This window comes from Coregonus clupeaformis, unplaced genomic scaffold (genome assembly GCF_020615455.1).
Source record: "Coregonus clupeaformis isolate EN_2021a unplaced genomic scaffold, ASM2061545v1 scaf0001, whole genome shotgun sequence".
Lineage (NCBI taxonomy): Eukaryota > Metazoa > Chordata > Actinopteri > Salmoniformes > Salmonidae > Coregonus > Coregonus clupeaformis.
In genome coordinates, this window is record NW_025533456.1 from 3,201,820 (window position 1) to 3,223,025 (window position 21,206).

The window sequence follows — 21,206 nt, forward strand, 5'->3', positions numbered from 1 at the left end:
GCTGTGTTCCAGGCTCTAGTGAATGATGTACTGCGGGACATGTTAAACAAGTTTGTCTTCGTTTACCTGGATGACATCTTAATCTACTCCAGAAACCTGTCTGAACACACCCGCCATGTCCAGCAAGTCCTTCATCGTCTTCTGGAGAATTCCCTCTACGCCAAGGCAGAGAAATGTGAGTTTCACGTCAAGACAGTGGCCTTCCTGGGGTACATAGTGGCAGAGGGAAGTATCCAAATGGATCCTGCCAAAGTATCAGCAGTCACGTCATGGCCAGTTCCGGAGAACAGAAAGAAGCTGCAACAGTTTCTGGGGTTTGCTAACTTCTATAGAAAGTTTATCCGGAACTACAGTACCGTTGCTGCCCCTCTCACTGCTCTAACCAGCACCAAGCAACCCTTCACCTGGACCCCAGCAGCCGACAAGGCCTTCAGTACCCTCAAGGTAAGGTTCACCTCCGCTCCCATCCTCCAGATGCCTGACGTGGACCGGCAATTCATTGTGGAGGTGGACGCCTCGGATGTGGGAGTTGGTGCTGTGATTTCTCAGTGGGCTGCGGAGGATAGGAAGCTCCATCCCTGTGCCTTTTTCTCACGTCGGTTGTCCCCCTCTGAGTGCAATTACGACATAGGGAACCGAGAGCTGCTGGCTGTGAAGCTTGCCTTGGAGGAGTGGCGTCACTGGCTGGAGGGGTCCACCATTCCATTTCTCGTTTGGACCGATCATAAGAACTTGGAGTACATCCGCACGGCCAAACGGTTGAACTCCAGGCAGTCCCGCTTGGGCCCTGTTCTTCACCAGGTTTAATTTCACTCTGTCATACCGGCCTGGATCACGCAACACCAAGCCAGACGCCCTCTCCCGTCAATTCCAGAAGGATGACAACCCCTCCAAGGATCCTGTGTCGATTCTGCCAAGTCCCTGCATCGTAGCCGCTCTGACCTGGGCTGTTGAGGAACAGGTGCTGGAAGCTCTCCGTAACCAGCCCGGTCCCAGCACTTGCCCAGCTGACCGCCTTTTGTCCCCGAAAACCTAAGGTCCCAGGTCGTTCAGTGGGGACATGACTCCCGCCTAGCTTGTCACCCTGGCTCCACCCGCACTTACAACCTGCTCGCCCAGAGGTTCTGGTGGCCCGCTCTGAGAAAGGATGTACGGGAATTCGTCCAAGCCTGCCCCATCTGCAACCAACACAAGTCGTCCTGCCAGCCCCAGCCGGATTGCTGCAGCCCCTGCCTGTGCCCAGACGTCCCTGGTCTCACATCGCCCTTGACTTTGTCACGGGGCTGCCCCCTTCAAGGGGCAAGACCGTCATTCTCACCATAGTTGACCCGATTCAGCAAGATGGCACACTTCATTTCCCCTCCCCAAGCTCCCAACCGCCAAGGAGACCGCCCAGGTGGTCCTGGAACACGTCTTCCGGATCCACGGACTGCCAAAGGATGTAGTTTCTGACCGTGGTCCACAATTCTCCTCCGCTTTTTGGAAGGAGTTCTGTCACCTGCTGGGAGCCACAGTCAGTCTGACTTCCGGATTCCATCCCCAATCCAATGGGCAGTCAGAGCGGGCAAATCAGGAGCTCGAGAAGGCACTGCGATGCATGACTTCACGCAACCCCCACTCCTGGTCGCAGCAATTGACATGGGTGGAGTACGCACACAATTCTCTGACCTGCTCTGCCATCGGTATGTCCCCTTTCCAATGTGTTTATGGATACCAGCCTCCTCTATTTGCCAGTCAGGAAGGGGAGGTTACTTGCCCATCTGCACTTGCGTTTGCCCGTCGATGTCGCCGCACCTGGTCACAGGCCCGAGCCACACTTCTCAGATCCGTTGCCAGCTACACTACCGGGGCCAACCGTCGGAGAATCCCTGCTCCCACCTACCATGTTGGTCAAAGGGTGTGGTTGTCATCAGGAACCTACCACTCAGGGTGGAGTCGCAGAAGTTGGCACCTCGGTTCATTGGCCCATTCCCTATCATAAGAGTGATTAGCCCAACTGCTGTCCGGCTCCAACTGCCTAATTCCATGAGGGTGCACCCCACTTTCCATGTGTCTAAGATTAAGCCCATTCATGAGAGTCCGCTGGTCCCTGCTGCGCCTTGTCCTCCTCCTCCACGGCTCGTCGATGGTGGTCTGGTTTACACCGTCCGCCGCCTGCTTCGGTCCAGACGGAGGGGTAGGGGTCTCCAGTACCTCATTGACTGGGAGGGCTATGGACCTGAGGAAAGGACCTGGGTGCCAGCTAGTCGGATTGTGGATAGGACTCTCATCACCGCCTTCCACCAACGGCATCCTGATCAACCTGCAATCCGTAGGGGCCGCCCCAGAGGGATCCCTAACCGTCCTGCCCGGCTCGGCTTCCTGTCCTGTGCCTGATCCTGTCTCGGGACCTGTCCCATCTCCCGACCACGGCCCTCCGGCTTCCTCCGAGGATGAGGGCGTTCGCTCGGACCGTTCGGAGGAGTTCTAGCCCTCCTCCGGCTCCCTCCTCCCGCCCGGCGTGGTAGTTGCTCTTGGGACTTCTGGGGCCGTCCCTTGGGGGGGTTCTGTCATGAGCCCTCTTACTCCACCGGGTTACCACCTTAATGTGTTTCCACTATCTTCCACTCTGCTCACTCTCTCTCTCTCTACTCAGCCTAACGAGCTCCACCTGTTCCTGCTCTGCTCGGCTCTAATTACTCTGCCAGCTGCGCTGCATTACCCACTAACCTCTCCCAGTATTTAAGGTCCCGTCTTTCAGCTCTCCTTTGTCAGATCGTCTGCAACGCTCACACCCCGGAACCTGTGTGCTCGCGCTTCTGGCTCTCTCTTGTTTTGTGACCCCGGACCTGCCTGATTCTTGGATACTCTTCTGCCCCAGGAAAACCAGACCTGCTCTCTGCCATTCGACTCCTGACTACTCTTCGACCCGGTAACTCTGACCAGCCTTCTGCCTTGCTACAACGTATTTGGATTTCCCTTGAACTGTACTTCTGCCTTGTTTCATCCGCCCCGTTGTGTCTGTGTTTCCTCCCCCAGGACTTCTGGACCACCAACCACCGGCGTCATCGGACGCATCGCTGCCACTGGGGGGGGGCACAGACCCAGCACATTGGACGGGATAACCCCAGGAGCCTTCACTCACTCCCTACTTCCCTTTTCCCTTAAGTTTTAATAAACTTTCTGGTGTGACGCAATTGTGGTCCTCTTGTCGTCTGTCTGAACCGTGACACTTCAACTCCCTCCAAAGATTTTCTATGGGGTTGAGATCTGGAGACTGGCTAAGCCACTCCAGGACCTTGAAATGCTTCTTACGAAGCCACTCCTTTGTTGCCCGGGCGGTGTGTTTGGGATCATTGTCATGCTGAAAGACCCAGCCACGTTTCATCTTCAATGCCCTTGCTGATGGAAGGAGGTTTTCACTCAAAATCTCACGATACATGGCCCCAATCATTCTTTCCTTTACACGGATCAGTCGTCCTGGTCCCTTTGCAGAAAAACAGCCCCAAAGCATGATGTTTCCACCCCCATGCTTCACAGTAGGTATGGTGTTCTTTGGATGCAACTCAGCATTCTTTGTCCTCCAAACACGACGAGTTGAGTTTTTACCAAAAAGTTCTATTTTGGTTTCATCTGACCATATGACATTCTCCCAATCCTCTTCTGGATCATCCAAATGCACTCTAGCAAACTTCAGACGGGCCTGGACATGTACTGGCTTAAGCAGGGGGGACACGTCTGGCACTGCAGGATTTGAGTCCCTGGCGGCGTAGTGTGTTACTGATGGTAGGCTTTGTTACTTTGGTCCCAGCTCTCTGCAGGTCATTCACTAGGTCCCCCCCGTGTGGTTCTGGGATTTTTGCTCACCGTTCTTGTGATCATTTTGACCCCACGGGGTGAGATCTTGCGTGGAGACCCAGATCGAGGGAGATTATCAGTGGTCTTGTATGTCTTCCATTTCCTAATAATTGCTCCCACAGTTGATTTCTTCAAACCAAGCTGCTTACCTATTGCAGATTCAGTCTTCCCAGCCTGGTGCAGGTCTACAATTTTGTTTCTGGTGTCCTTTGACAGCTCTTTGGTCTTGGCCATAGTGGAGTTTGGAGTGTGACTGTTTGAGGTTGTGGACAGGTGTCTTTTATACTGATAACAAGTTCAAACAGGTGCCATTAATACAGGTAACGAGTGGAGGACAGAGGAGCCTCTTAAAGAAGAAGTTACAGGTCTGTGAGAGCCAGAAATCTTGCTTGTTTTTAGGTGACCAAATACTTATTTTCCACAATAATTTGCAAATAAATTCATTAAAAATCCTACAATGTGATTTTTCTCTCTCAATTTGTCTGTCATAGTTGACGTGTACCTATGATGAAAATTACAGGCCTCTCTCATCTTTTTAAGTGGGAGAACTTGCACAATTGGTGGCTGACTAAATACTTTTTTTCCCCACTGTACATCCACAGGTACACCAGATACCACTCAAATGATGATCAGAAGCTTCTAAAGCCATGACATCATTTTCTGGAATTTTCCAAGCTGTTTAAAGGCACAGTCAACTTAGTGTATGTAAACTTCTGATCCACTGGAATTGTGATACAGTGAATTATAAGTGAAATAATCTGTCTGTAAACAATTGTTGGAAAAATTACTTGTGTCATGCACAAAGTAGATGTCCTAACCGACTTGCCAAAACTATAGTTTGTTAACAAGAAATGTGTGGAGTGGTTGAAAAACGAGTTTTAATGACTCCAACCTAAGTGTATGTAAACTTCCGACTTCAACTGTATGTGTGTGAAAATAATTCCTTTTTCAAATGACAATAAAAAAGAAGCATCTGTTTGTCTAATTTTTTTTCTTTTCTTATGCAGCATTTTGCTAATATTTCCCACTTCACTGAACATTTCAATCTTCAAGCATATTGTCAATTTAATACATACACCAAAACTTAACTTATACGTGAAGATACATATATGTCAACTACAGAATAGAAATTGAAATATGTGCAATAAACAGTGAAATCCATTCACTCTCACATGTTGCTGTCTTAAAACATATTCATTGGAGAATGCAGTGACATCATTAACACAATAATCTTCTCTGAGCGTAATGTTTCACTTATTAAAAAAAGGATCTTAAAAGCCCAAATTGGGCTGTAGTCAATTTACGGCTTCCTCTAGTTTGAAGACGCAAGGTAAAAAGCCGGCCAAGCTGTCAGACTGACTGCCAGTTTCAATTTGGTCTTCAACCATCTTACATCTGTTCAAAACACAGTGAACACAGCCCCACAAAGCCACCCACATATTAAATGTTCACATCCAAGAGTTAATGACTTGCTTTTGTTCAACTTGTTTCTAAACTGAAAATAGATAATTGGAATATAGTGTACAACAAGTATTGCAGAGATTGGTTTCATAAGACGGAATACACGTCAACCTAAAACCTCTTACTCAGTGAAGTTGTATCAGACATTTTCATAGAGGCATTTCTCAAGTCGATTTTTTTCCTTCTCTTCTTTTTTTTTTTTCTTCAGTCAGCCCATTAATGAATACATTTGTTTAATTCCAATTAGAAAACAGAGGGATGAGAGAGGAAGAGAGCAGAACAGAGGGATGAGAGAGGAAGAGAGCAGAACAGAGGGACGAGGAGGAAGAGAGCAGAACAGAAGGATGAGGAGGAAGGTTATAGAGGGTTATCAGAGAGGGCCAGCTTAGAAGACCATGACTGGTAGAGCGGAGAAGAAGTGTGTGTGTGTGTGCGTATTGTGTGAGTGTTTGATGTGTGTGTGTGTGTGTGCGTGCGGATAGGCAAACACAACCCAAACGGATATAGAAATTAGATATAGATATACCAGACTGTGCATTGGCTGATTCTAGTAGAGTTATTCTAGCATTACACCAGACTGTGCATTGGCTGTAAATCCACATTCTGCGATTACCTCCAAAGTGTGTGTGTGTGTTTGTGTGGGCTTGGTAATGTAGACAGAGATATATATGGATGGCCACCGTACAGCAGTCACAGGCTAGAATACATTAGTAGGTAAAGAGGGACTACTTTGTCTCTACGGACAGGGGCTAAACAACAGCACACAGCAAAGTAGAGGGATACACATCCTTCAGAGCGTCACCACACTCAAACCTCCAACCAACAACACTGCCTGTGGCTAAGCCTATGTCTTCTACCAATCACATTGTAGCCGTCCTGTCATTCTGCAAGATGATTGGCTCACAGAGCCGATTCCCTGCGAGAGGGTGCCAAGTTTAATAGGCATTGTCATCATTGGTTGTTTTTACAGTGGCTGCATTCATTAACTATGCTCCACAGAGAGACAGAGTTTTGTACTATGAACAAACAATGACATTAGGAAGCTTAGAAACCCACAATGGGAGCATTGTTAGAGCAATGGTTAAGTACCCGAATGAGAAATATATATTCTGGTTACAACAATACATTCACCATTGAGACAGTACTTCAGTCCTCTTCATAATGAACCATATGCCACGACTGCCTGAGCAGGGACAGTATATGCAGGTGTGTGTGTGTGTGTGTGTGTGTGTGTGTGTGTGTTTGTCCGTGCATGCGTGCATGTGTACAGATATATGTGTGTGTGTATGTGTGTGTGTGTGAGTCCTGCTTCTCTACTGTCTGTGTGTGTGGTTGTGTGTGTGTGTGTGTGTGTGTGTGTGTATGTGTGTGTGTATGTGTGTGTGTGTGTGTGTATATGTGTGTGTGTGTGTGTGTGTGTGTGTGTGTGTGTATGTGTGTGTGTGTGTATATGTGTGTGTGTGTGTGTATATGTGTGTGTGTATGTGTGTGTATATGTGTGTATATGTGTGTGTGTGTATATGTGTGTGTATGTGTGTGTGTATGTGTGTGCAAGTCTGTCTGTCTATCCCACTGCTCTGCTGCTTTCTGCTCTCTGAACTCAACACAAACGTTGAGCAAACAAACCGGAAGGTATCCTCTATCCTTCCCTTTAGGTTAGACTAACTAACGGGGGCTCCTTTAGACAGCCTGATTGGCAACTGGTTGGTTCCTCCTAGATTCACCAGTTAATTAGTTCATTAGCTCCAACAGCTTGCTAATGAGATGACTGTGCTGCCTGGTGCCTGGTGAAGAGAGAGGAGAGTAGGAAAACCACAGGTGTGTAACACACACACACACAAGTGCATGCACACACACACTCTCTCTCTACATGTTTCATCATGTAACTGTTCCAATTTCACAGAAGCCCAGAGGTTTAAGGTCTGAATTGAAAGATCCCCCATATCCCTCCTTAATGCGGGCCCAGCATCAAATCCTATCAACTCCTAGCCCACCATCTGCTTTACATCTGTCAGCCTGTGGGCCGGAATACCAATACCTGCTGGGAGAGTGTGTGTGTGTGTTTGTGTATTTCATGCATGTATATGTGTGTGTACGTGGAGTGAGTGAATAAGTATGTGTGTGTGTTTGTGTGTGAGTGTGAGTGGTGTGTGTGTGTGCAAGAGGTGTTTGTGTTAGTGTTTTCACGATACCAGAATTTTGACTTTGCTACTGATACCAGGTTTAGTATCATGATACTCCATACCAAAACAATACCCTGGCAAAAATAGAAAGTGGGTTCGAAGGACTGCTACTGAACTTCTCTTCCTTCACAATGTCTGGCACCCACTTGGGTGATGCCTCAGCAGCTCTGGGCGCCAGAAAGCTCACCACACACAGTTCAGAGTAGTAGCCAGTCGTCCTCAATACAAGCCCTCTGCCTCAGCTCTGCATTCTTTTACTGCATCTCCCATTCCTTTCAAGCTTCAGGTGACTCTTCAATTGATGTTTTCAAAAGATCAGGAACCAGCATCCAGGTGAAACAAAAAAGCTGGTACAGTGTCCACTAGGAAACAGAACTGCCTTAAATGAGTATTAAATGTACGTTAATTTTCCCTTAAAACATGCCATGACCCCTTAATATGAATGAAATCGTCCTTAAATTAAACAATTGGCCTCTTAAAAGGCAAAAAGGGACCCATTAAACATACCTTAATTTCAATTGTTGGTCAGTGCCCTTTATTTTTTAATTTAAGGGCATATCAAGGATATCAGGAAACTTATCCTTAATAATACCTTACTACAAAATGTTTGATAGCTCCCTTGCTTTTTGGGTGTAAGGAGAGATTAAGGGATATATGGAGCATGCCCTTAATTATACATTAATTGAGATTGTTTTTGTTTATCCTTACATTTTCAGATTAAGTGCACACATGGCACTTCTTAAAAATACCGCATCCTTTCGACTAAATATGGCTAAAGGTTAATGTTAGCTAGCTAGCTAGCTAGCCAGGTAACAGCTAGCAAGCTGATGTTAGCTAGCTAGCTTGCTAGCTAGTCTGCCTTTGATTCTAAAGAGTGTTTAGTTAGCTAGACTAGTTAAGTTAGACTACAGTTAGCTAGCTTCTCCTGAAGTCTTCTGGTCCATGTTATACTGTAGGACCTGTGAAAACTTGACAGCAGTGTTTTAATCGAATTGCCCTTAAATTGTCCTGAAATGTATGTTACTCTCAACAGAACTGGCAAAATCTTGAAAAAGGATGGGAGAATTGTGGGATGGGGCATCATCATTAAAGGTAACAGGTCATTTTCACATTTTGTTTCATCTGCTTGCATGTGTGGCTCTTTACCACAATCAATGAGTATGGATCTCTGCTCAGAGGGCCTTATAAAAAATGTTTTGCAGAGAGAGAAGCTAGTGTGGAAGGAGCGTCTTCCATTTTGGAAGATGAAGAGTTTTATAAATATGAGGACCATGTCTCTGGACCGCGTTCCCCTGTTTTACAACCCTGGGCCCAACGTTACTGTTGATGAGCAGCTTATGCCATTCATGCAGTACATACCGTCTAAACCCGCAAAATATGGAATCAAGATCTGGGCTGCCTGTGATGCTGCTTCATCATATGTGGGGAACTTGCAAGTGTATACGGGGAAGCCAGGTGGAGGAACCCCTGAGAAGAACCAAGGGATGCAGGTTGTCCTGGATGTGACACAGGGACTCCGTGGCCACAACATCACATGCAATAACTTTTTTACTTCGCACAAGCTGGGACAGGAGCTCCTCAAGAGGAAGCTGACGATGGTAGGAACAGTATAAAAAAATAAGCCACCTCAGCTGTTGAATACACAGAACAGGCCTATCAATTCCTCTAGGTTTGTGTTCACGGCCGACACGTCCCTAGTTTCCTACGTGCCAAAGAAAGGCAATAATGTGGTACTCATGAGTACGCTGCATAGGGATGGGAGAATCTGTGGCCAGGAACAGAAATCATAATGGATTGCAATGCCACAAAAGGAGGGTTGGACAATTTAGACAAGCTGGTGACTGGCTACAGCTGCAAAAGAAGAACCCTACGCTGGCCACTTGTGATATTCTTCAACATCTTGGACATCTCTGCGTACAACGCGTTTGTCATCTGAATGGCGTTGAACCCAGATTGGAACAGGGGGAAGCTCCAGAGGAGACGGCTCTTTCTCGAGGAGCTGGGCAAGGCATTGGTAAGAACTCAAAATCAGAGGAGGCAACATATCCCAAGGACGCCAGCTTCTGTAGCCATCGTGAGGAGGATTCAGGAGGAGGATGCTGGTGCCCCATCCGCCCGACCCACAGAACCAACAACTCTAATACCGGAAGTAAGTGTGAGTGATGTTGTTGCATGTGTGTGTGTCTGACTCTCCTAACTTGGCCTGCTGTAACTATATATGTGAGTGAGTGAGTGAGATGCAATATTCCTGAACTAAGTGTTTTCATCATTCCAGATTGCATCCGGTAGCAACAAGAAGAAGCGCTGCGATGTGTGTGGATCCAAGAAGGACAGGAAGACACAGTATACATGCATCAAGTTCAAGAAAAACATTTGCAACACACACACAGTAAAACTCTGTTCCTCATGTTGAGTGTAGACCGGCCTTCATTTGTATTCAATGGGGCTCATTTCCCATTTCCAAAAAATACTGTATGTAAAATGTGTCCTTCCAATTTGTTCAATTCAAAGCAATAAACATCAATAGTGATGAAAACCTTGTTTCGTTTATATTTCTTCAAGATAAACATGATTTATTCCACCCATGTTTTGATTATAATTGATTTTTGTTTACAAAAATCCAATTTTATTTAAAAAACGAATAGCGCTTTTATTGATAAACGTGATCAAGCAGAGGTAAATGGCAAATATTAACCATGTATGCTGTCTATCTTGCTTGTAATTGATATGTCAACATCTAAGTATTAAGTATTTTCTCTTGTATGTTGAGTCAGGGTGTGGATATCTATGTTAGTATTTCTATGTTTGCATTCTATGTTGTGTGTTTCTATGTTGGTCGTGTGTGATTCCCAATTAGAGGCAGCTGTCGCTCGTTGTCTCTGATTGGGGATCATACTTAAGTAGCTTGTTTGTGATCATTAGTTGTGGGATCTTGTGCCGTGTATTGGGTTTAGCCTTAGGACGTCACGGTTCGTTGGTTTGTTCGTGTGTTTATCGGTGAAATAAACACGTATGCCTTTCACGCTGCGCCTTGGTCTGACCCGTCCTTAAATGAAGGTGACACTATGGCGCCATGGCAACTACAGAAATAATCATGATTCTGCCAGGTAGGCATAGGCTACTTTGTAGTTTAAAATTTTATTGAGAAGGTTTTTGGGAAAGCCTTTCCATCTACAAGAAGACGGTTATCAATAGCATCGCTAACGGCTACACAAAGTGGTAGACATACGAGCACCTTCCACACACACAGACAGGGGCATTCCTGTGCCGTTGCCGCTTTAGAAAGCTGCAGGGAATACGAATCACTGATGCATTGTGTTCATGTCTTACGATAAACTTGGGCAAATTAATATATTTTTGAATAATTTCAATACATTTAGTTGATTTCCAAATGTGAGACACATTTGATAGAAGAACCGAAAGTAACTAAATTCTAGTACCGAAACGTTTTTCATGTTGTAGTATTAAGAGTATCAAAGTTTTTGTGTTCCCGTGCAACACTAGTTTGTGTACATGATTTAACTCCACAATTTAACCTGGCTTAATTACAGCACTGCTCTGTCTGTGTAATCACCTGGGTGTGATTTGCATAAAGGGGTGAGTGTATGTGTGTATGAGGCCGGGTAAACGGTATAACTACAGCTGTGAATCTGAGCAACCCATAGCATGTCCTCTGTATGGAGGAGCAGGTGGTGGAGCGCAGGGGGGCAAAGGGGGGCATGGCTCTGGTCACGGCCAACCACGGAGGTGCTGTACCTGGGGAGAGAGAGTAGGGGCAGGCTGGAGCAGAGGCTGGAGCATGGAGAGACAGAAAGATAGCTGGGGCAGAGGAGAGAGAGAGCAGGTGTGGCCTGGCCCTAGAAGCTCTCCTAACAGCTGTTACTAGGCTGGAGAGGGACAGCTTGTGTTTGGTGTTTGTGAACGCATGAGTAACTCTCCATCCTCCACCCCGTCCTTAGCTGTCTGGCTGTCTTCAGCCTTGTGATCTGTAGGTCTGTGTATGTCTGGTGTCCTCTCCTCTCTACTGTATATTATATGGAGGGTTATCATGGGTTAAGTAGGGAGGGGTCTTTCCCTGTCAATCATAGTAGCCCCAACCAATCATGTGGCAGCCATTGGTCACATCTTTGACCTTCAGCTCTCAACATGCAAATGAGTGTTATTACCATTGTTAATGTCTATGGGTGTGTATGACTAATGCACACATTTGGCTGCATGTAAACACACATGTACACACACACTCTCCCTCTCCTCTCCCCTCCCCAGCCCCAGGTGTTGGGTAGCATAGTAAGGCTGATGGGTTAAAGCAGTGGTGATGGCCGGGTGGAGGTTTGGGAGAGAGGAGTGAGGGGGAGAGAGAGAGGGGGGAGCTGAGCCCAGCTGTGGCCCAGTGGAGCTACACCTTATGGGGGACAGAGAGGGAGAAAGACAGATGGATCTCCAACAGAGAGCCAGGGGAGGGGAGAGAGAAGGGGGAGGCAGGGTAATAGTGTGAGGAAGGAGAGGTGATGGGGTGAATGTGTAAGAAATGATCCGAACCTCAGGATTATGTATTCCTGTATTGAAGCTGTAGTAGCCATGACACTAGCTATACTTACAATGTAAACACATTGAAATGAATAACTTTACTCATAATGTATATCTGTGAAATTATTAAAAGTCATTCACGACTAGCTCAATAGTATCGAGGTTACTATTTACACAGCCACAAACCAGAGGCCATAGGCTACAGTAGGGTTGTATCCCAAATGGCACGCTATTCCCTATATAGTGCACTACTTCTGACCACAGCTCTATGGGCTCTGGTCAAAAGCAGTGCACTTCATAGGGAATAGGGTACTATCTAGGACACACACTAGCTTACACTCTGACTTGTTAATGGGACATAGAAAGAGCTCACCATCTAACAGTCCTGGGGATGATTCAATGAGTGTCAGTCTCTAGTTGTGATGTATGTCCTGCTATTATGTACCATGTATCTCCACTTAGAAAGACAAGGTGTTGGAGATGTGATACATAATCTCACTCATCGGTCATCATTTAGACTGGACACTGAGGGAGACGGGGACAGAGAACTGGAGGGACAGTATGAATGAAAGGATGAGGGAAACACAACAACAGACTAGGTCTAAAGAGGGTGGAGGGGAGAAGAGATGGAGGAGAGGTAAGGGAGGAGTAGAGAAGAAGGTAGAGGAGGAGAGGGGGAGTGGAGAGGAAGAATAGAGGAGAGGAGAGGAAAGGTGGAGGAGAGGGGGAGTGGAAAGGAGAGGAAGAATAGAGGAGAGGAGAGGAAAGGTGGAGGAGAGGGGGAGTGGAAAGGAGAGGAAGAATAGAGGAGAGGAGAGGAAAGGTAGAGGAGGAGGAGAGGGGGAGTGGAAAGGAGAGGGAGAATAGAGGAGAGGAGAGGGAAGGTAGAGGAGGAGAGGGGGAGTGGAAAGGAGAGGAAGAATAGAGGAGAGGAGAGGTAGAGGGGGAGTGGAAAGGAGAGGAAGAATAGAGGAGAGGAGAGGGAAGGTAGAGGAGGAGAGGGGGAGTGGAAAGGAGAGGAAGAATAGAGGAGAGGAGAGGTAGAGGGGGAGTGGAAAGGAGAGGAAGAATAGAGGAGAGGAAAGGGAAGGAGGAGAGGGGGAGTGGAAAGGAGAGGAAGAATAGAGGAGAGGAGAGGGAGGAGAGGGGGAGTGGAAAGGAGAGGAAGAATAGAGGAGAGGAAAGGGAAGGAGGAGAGGGGGAGTGGAAAGGAGAGGAAGAATAGAGGAGAGGAGAGGGAAGGTAGAGGAGGAGGGGGAGTGGAAAGGAGAGGAAGAATAGAGGAGAGGAGAGGGAAGGTAGAGGAGGAGAGGGGGAGTGGAAAGGAGAGGAAGAATAGAGGAGAGGTAGAGGAGGAGAGGGGGAGTGGAAATGAGAGGAAGAATAGAGGAGATGAGAGGGAGAGGGGGAGTGGAAAGGAGAGGAAGAATAGAGAAGAGGAGAGGGAAGGTAGAGGAGGAGAGGGGGAGTGGAAAGGAGAGGAAGAATAGAGGAGAGGAGAGGGGGAGGAGGAGAGGGGGGAGTGGAAAGGAGAGGAAGAATAGAGGAGAGGAGAGGGAAGGTAGAGGAGGAGAGGGGGAGTGGAAAGGAGAGGAAGAATAGAGGAGAGGACGGGGACACTCAGAGGGGAAACAGCTTCTGGTGAACAATGGAGGGGAACGACAGACGTGACATCACCGGTGGGAGAAAAGGGAGCGGAGGGAAGTGTGTGTGTGTGTCTTCATGTGTGGGCGTCTCATTCAGGCCAGCGGAGGTGCTAATCTCTGCTCCCAGAAAAAGAAATCTGCCTAGTTATTCCTGTCATCTCTCCCTGCTTTTCTCAATGTTCATTCCTCTCCTTTTCGAGACCTATCCCTCGTTCTCAGTTCCACTCTGTTCTCTTTCCTTTTCATCTGCCTCGCTCCATCTCTCAGCCCAGTCAATAGGACTTTGGCTTATCAAGTCTGCCCGGGGTTGCCATGGAAACGGTCCGGATGGTCTGTGTTAGGAAGAAGAACAGGTGTGTGTGTGTGTGTAGAGGAAGGTTTTGGGAGTTCTCTCTGCTGGCGTCTTAATATCTCCTCTAGTCCTGTCAGGACATATTTCACACCACAGTCTGGTCGATAGAACCCATTGTCACACACACACACACACACACACACACAAACACACACACACACTGAGAGACCCCCCACTACAGCATGGAGCTAGCCTTTCTCTCACTAGGTAGTGTCCTGAATACGAATTCAGCTGACGCTGCGGTGTGTCTGTGCCGATGTTCTGGATGGGATACCACCAGCAGACTGTTGAACAGAATGTCTGTGGGTAATGGGAGTGTATTATGTGTGTGTGTGTGTGTGTGTGTGTCCATCCTGGCCCATATTGTGTAATTGAGAATGAATGTGTGCTTCACTGCAGATTTAAAAAGCAGCTATGCAGGATTTATTTTTAGCATCACAGGCAAATGCAGCCTCTCTCGTCTCTCTCTTCTTTCCCGCTCCCTTCTCTCCCTCTCTTCCACTACCCCCTCCATCTCATCTCTTTCACTCTTTTCTCATCTCTCAATGCCTTCTCTTCCCTTCTTTCTATTCATCTCCTCTCTATCTCTGTACACACACGCGCGCACACACTCACACACACAGGCCTACACCCAAAACTAGCTTAACATCCTGTCTCCTTTTCTGTTCTACAATGTTTGTCTCCAAATAGATTACTCTCTACTCATCTCTCTTTCCATCTCTTTCTCTCAGAGTAGTCCCAGGTCCCATAGCGGTAGTGGATTTAAATAAATTGAATTCCAGTTGAAGTGACGTACGTACTGTACGTATGTGTCACTAAGCAACACAGAGGCAAGGTCACGCACTAGCTCGACAGGCGCTAGTCTCACAGCAGCGCTACGTACATCCATTTCAACACAAAGGAATTCCCTCAGGGTAGACCCAGGCAAGGCAGCTAGCGTGCTACAGCACTAACAGGCTACTGCAACGCTAAAGCTGTTAACATATTCCTATGTGGCTTGTGTTGGAATGTAGCGATAGCGTAGAGTCAGCCAGTGTAGCGCTATAGCGCTAACCAGTTACTGTAAAGCTAAGAGCTATTAGCATATGTATGAAATTCCTACATGAGTGTCCATACTGTGGCTTGTGTATTGAAAAGTAGCGCTAGCTATATAGCGATAGCCACTGAATAGACTAAGTCAGTGTAGCGCTTTAACACTAAAATGCTACTGTGAAGCTTAAAGCTATAAAGAGCCATTCTTCTTTGAATTTCCACACTCTGGCACCAGGCTCCTGTAGCTTAGTAGTGTGGCGTTATTACCGTGGTATTACCGTGGTAATCGCCATTGTCCCTGGCGACCAGATGCTGGGTCATGGCTTCAATCAGAGAGTCGGAGTGATGGAGGTGAGGGGTTGGTTTGTTCTCTCTCTCACACACACACACAAACACACACACATACTGTAGTTTTAATCAATGCTACAGATAGAGGGAGGTTGAGAGATGTTTTAAATCAGAGACTAGAGACAGAGATCGAGCAGGTTAAAACACGACATCACACAGACAGACACTGGTACAGGGAGATGAGGGATGGATGGAGGAGGGAATAGAGGGGATAGAGGACGTGTGATTAAAGTCACCTGGTCAAAGATGGATGTGGAGACTGGGAGAAATATAAGAGCTGGCGCTGGTGATGTTTCAAAGCCAGGAAGGCTACCGTATACAGTTGAAGTCGGAAGTTTACATACACTTAGGTTGGAGTCATTAAAACTCGTTTTTACATTTCATTACATTTTAGTCATTTAGCAGACGTTCTTATCCAGAGCGACTTACAGGAGCAATTAGGGTTAAGTGCCTTGCTCAAGGGCACATCGACAGATTTTTCACCTAGTCGGTTCGGGGATTAGAACCAGCGACCTTTCGGTTACTGGCACAACGCTCTTAACCACTAAGCTACCTGCCGCCCTGGTTTTTCAACCACTCCACAAATTTCTTGTTAACAAACTATAGTTTTGGCAAGTCGGTTAGGACATCTACTTTGTGCATGACACAAGTCATTTTCCCAACAATTGTTTGCAGACAGAAAATTTCACTTATAATTCACTGTATCACAATTCCAGTGGGTCACTAAGTTGACTGTGCCTTTAAACAGCTTGGGAAATCCCAGAAAATGATGTCATGGCTTTAGAAGCTTCTGATAGGCTAATTGACATCATTTGAGTCAATTGGAGGTGTACCTGTGGATGTATTTCAAGGCCTACCTTCTAACTCAGTGCCTCTTTGCTTGACATCATGGGAAAATCAAATGAAATCAGCCAAGACCTCAGAAAAAAAATGGTAGACCTCCACAAGTCTGGTTCATCCTTGGGAGCAATTTCCAAACGCGTGAAGGTACCACGTTCATCTGTACAAACAATAGTACGCAAGTATAAACACCATGGGACCACGCAGCCGTCATACCGCTCAGGAAGGAGACGCTTTCTGTCTCCTAGAGATAAACATACTTTAGTGCGAAAAGTGCAAATCAATCCCAGAACAACAGCAAAGGACCTTGTGAAGATGCTGGAGGAAACAGGTACAAAAGTATCTATATCCACAGTAAAAACAAGTCCTATATTGATATAACCTGAAAGGCCGCTCAGCAAGGAAGAAGCCACTGCTCCAAAACCACCATAAAAAAGCCAGACTACGGTTTGCAACTGCACATGGGGACAAAGATCGTACTTTTAGGAGAAATGTCCTCTGGTCTGATGAAACAAAAATAGAACTGTTTGGCCATAATGACCATCGTTTTGTTTGGAGGAAAAAGGGGGTTGCTTGCAAGCCAAAGAACACCATCCCAACCGTGAAGCATTGGGGTGGCAGCATCATGCTGTGGGGATGCTTTGCTGCAGGAGGGACTGGTGCATCATGAGGAAGGAAAATGATGTGGATATATTGAAGCAACATCTCAAGACATCAGTCGGGAAGTTAAAGCTTGGTCGCAAATGTGTCTTCCAAATGGACAATGACCCCAAGCATACTTCCAAAGTTGTGGCAAAATGGCTTAAGGACAACAAAGTCAAGGTTTTGGAGTGGCCATCACAAAGCTTTGACCTCAATCCTATAGAAAATGTGTGGGCAGAACTGAAATAGCGTGTGCGAGCAAGGAGGCCTACAAACCTGACTCAGTTACACCAGTTCTGTCAGGAGTAATGGGCCAAAATTCACCCAACTTATTGTGGGAAGCTTGTGGAAGGCTATCTGAAACGTTTGACCCAAGTAAAACAATTTAAAGGCAATGCTACCAAATACTAATTGAGTGTATTTAAACTTCTGACCCACTGGGAATGTGATGAAAGAAATAAAAGCTGAAATAAATCATTCTCTCTACTATTATTCTGACATTTCATTCTTAAAATAAAGTGGTGATCCTAATTGACCTAAGACAGGGAATTTTTACTCTGATTAAATGTCAGGAAATGTGAAAAACTGTATTTTAAATGTATTTGGCTAAGGTATACGACTTCAACTGTATACAGCTAATGTTATGAGGGGATGCATTGTAGGGTATACAGCTACAGTGGGGAAAAAAAGTATTTAGTCAGCCACCAATTGTGCAAGTTCTCCCACTTAAAAAGATGAGAGAGGCCTGTAATTTTCATCATAGGTACACGTCAACTATGACAGAAAATTGAGAGAAAAAAATCCAGAAAATCACATTGTAGGATTTTTTATGAATTTATTTGCAAATTATGGTGGAAAATAAGTATTTGGTCACCTACAAACAAGCAAGATTTCTGGCTCTCACAGACCTGTAACTTCTTCTTTAAGAGGCTCCTTTGTCCTCCACTCGTTACCTGTATTAATGGCACCTGTTTGAACTTGTTATCAGTATAAAAGACACCTGTCCACAACCTCAAACAGTCACACTCCAAACTCCACTATGGCCAAGACCAAAGAGCTGTCAAAGGACACCAGAAACAAAATTGTAGACCTGCACCAGGCTGGGAAGACTGAATCTGCAATAGGTAAGCAGCTTGGTTTGAAGAAATCAACTGTGGGAGCAATTATTAGGAAATGGAAGACATACAAGACCACTGATAATCTCCCTCGATCTGGGGCTCCACGCAAGATCTCACCCCGTGGGGTCAAAATGATCACAAGAACGGTGAGCAAAAATCCCAGAACCACACGGGGGGACCTAGTGAATGACCTGCAGAGAGCTGGGACCAAAGTAACAAAGCCTACCATCAGTAACACACTACGCCGCCAGGGACTCAAATCCTGCAGTGCCAGACGTGTCCCCCTGCTTAAGCCAGTACATGTCCAGGCCCGTCTGAAGTTTGCTAGAGTGCATTTGGATGATCCAGAAGAGGATTGGGAGAATGTCATATGGTCAGATGAAACCAAAATAGAACTTTTGGTAAAAACTCAACTCGTCGTGTTTGGAGGACAAAGAATGCTGAGTCGCATCCAAACAACACCATACCTACTGTGAAGCATGGGGGTGGAAACATCATGCTTTGGGGCTGTTTTTCTGCCAAAGGGACCAGGACGACTGATCCGTGTAAAGGAAAGAATGAATGGGGCCATGTATCGTGAGATTTTGAGTGAAAACCTCCTTCCATCAGCAAGGGCATTGAAGATGAAACGTGGCTGGGTCTTTCAGCATGACAATGATCCCAAACACACCGCCCGGGCAACGAAGGAGTGGCTTCGTAAGAAGCATTTCAAGGTCCTGGAGTGGCCTAGCCAGTCTCCAGATCTCAACCCCATAGAAAATCTTTGGAGGGAGTTGAAAGTCCGTGTTGCCCAGCGACAGCCCCAAAACATCACTGCTCTAGAGGAGATCTGCATGGAGGAATGGGCCAAAATACCAGCAACAGTGTGTGAAAACCTTGTGAAGACTTACAGAAAACGTTTGACCTGTGTCATTGCCAACAAAGGGTATATAACAAAGTATTGAGAAACTTTTGTTATTGACCAAATACTTATTTTCCACCATAATTTGCAAATAAATTCATAAAAAATCCTACAATGTGATTTTCTGGATAATTTTTTCTCATTTTGTCTGTCATAGTTGACGTGTACCTATGATGAAAATTACAGGCATCTCTCATCTTTTTAAGTGGGAGAACTTGCACAATTGGTGGCTGACTAAATAATTTTTTCCCCCACTGTAATGTTATGATGGATGTATTGTAGGGTATACAGCACATTCTTTGAGGGGTGTATTGTAGGGTATACAGCTAATGTAATGAGGGGTGTATTGTAGGGTATACAGCTAATGTAATGAGGGGTGTATTGTAGGGTATACAGCTAATGTAATGAGGGGTGTATTGTAGGGTAGGGCTCAACTGAAGTGGGGATAAACAACCAGACACTAGACATGTTGTTTCAGAGACAAACCTAGGTGTAGTGATTATTCAGGCTCTAAGTGAAAGTCAGGATTCACCCTTAAATGGTCTGTACCACTGTAATAGGAGCACAACAGGAGTGGAAGAAGCCAGGTTAACACAGGTAGAACATGTCACAGCATCCTCACTGACTGATAGGGACTCTACCCTTCATTTACCCAACATCGATGGGTGTGTGTGAGAGCGGGAGAGAGAGAATAACACAGGGATGAACACACACACACACAAGCGCATGAACACACAAACACACACGCCCTAGGTTACGCAAATTACATGTTTCTGCACTCCTGTGCACTTCTGTATTAATAATTAACATATAGGCCCACCATGTTCAGCGTCTGAACTGAGAACACACACAGGGCCTTACAACATCCTACAATATTTATGATGGACACACACACAGATACGCATGCACATCCACACACACACACAAAGTTGATGATTTGACAATTTATGTATTTCTTATATCCAATGCGATGAATTACATACTAATGTGAAATGTGTGTGTGTGTTAGTGTGTCTCTATTAAACTGACAGTTACAGATAGTGTGTGATTCAGGCAGCTTTCAGATTTCTCAGCTGCTTTTCTAAGCATTATTGTGTCTGTTGTTGTTACATTAAAAACCTGTCTCCTCCCCTTCCTCTACACCTGTCTCCTCCCCTTCCTCTACACCTGTCTCCTCCCCTTCCTCTACACCTGTCTCCTCCCCTTCCTCTACACCTGTCTCCTCCCATTCCTCTACACCTGTCTCCTCCCCTTCCTCTACACCTGTCTCCTCCCCTTCCTCTTCACCTGTCTCCTCCCCTTCAACAAGTGACATTAATAAGGGATCATAGCTTTCACCTGGACAGTCTATGTCATGGAAAGATGTCCTAATGTTTTGTACACTCAGTGTTTATCTCTATGACAGTACCCTATGGGTGCTAGTGGTTTCAAAAGTTTAATCAGAGTATGATAGGCTTTAATAAAGTGCAGCATGCATCACAGTATGATAGGCCTTAATAAAGTGCAGCATGCATCACAGTATGATAGGCCTTAATAAAGTGCAGCATGCATCACAGTATGATAGACCTTAATAAAGTGCAGCATGCATCACAGTATGATAGACCTTAATAAAGTGCAGCATGCATCACAGTATGATAGACCTTAATAAAGTGCAGCATGCATCACAGTATGATAGACCTTAATAAAGTGCAGCATGCATCACAGTATGATAGGCCTTAATAAAGTGCAGCATGCATCACAGTATGATAGGCCTTAATAAAGTGCAGCATGCATCACAGTATGATAGACCTTAAAGTGCAGCATGCATCACAGTATGATAGGCCTTAATAAACTGACTCGCTTTCTATCTACTTCTACTTTTGTAAGATTAAATATAAGTATTGTGATATATTTTCTGCTGCTCTGTTCTGCTCTGCGATGATGTGTAGTTAAAGTGAAAAATAGAAAGGTATATTTCTGACCATATAAAGATGCCTGGGCCAACTTTAATTTGCATGACTATGCCTTGCTCCAATATTTATGTCTTGTAAAAATAAATATATTTACAGGGAGCACACTCTGACTCTGTCTAGACACAGAGCACTTGCATCAGACCAGACCAATTGATGCCAGGCCTTACATCAGAGGAACTCTGCAGACAAGAGCAATCAACAGTGGAATTCTGTTGAGGTAGAAACCTTGGAGAACACAGATAGTTGAAAGGATGGGAGATATTTCCTCCGTATTACATTTCTCCTTCATTATCTTTTCCCATCACTGGTAAGTGACCAGATGGAGGAAATAGGCTATTTCAGATAACTGGGAAACAGTGTGTGTGTG

General features: G+C 45.8%; 1 protein-coding gene across 2 annotated transcripts in view; it reads right to left on the reverse strand.

The window, feature by feature from the left end:
• Window positions 1–21,206, reverse strand: part of LOC121554549 (neuroligin-2-like) — a 247,169-nt gene that overhangs the window by 64,064 nt on the left and 161,899 nt on the right. The window lies entirely within an intron of this gene.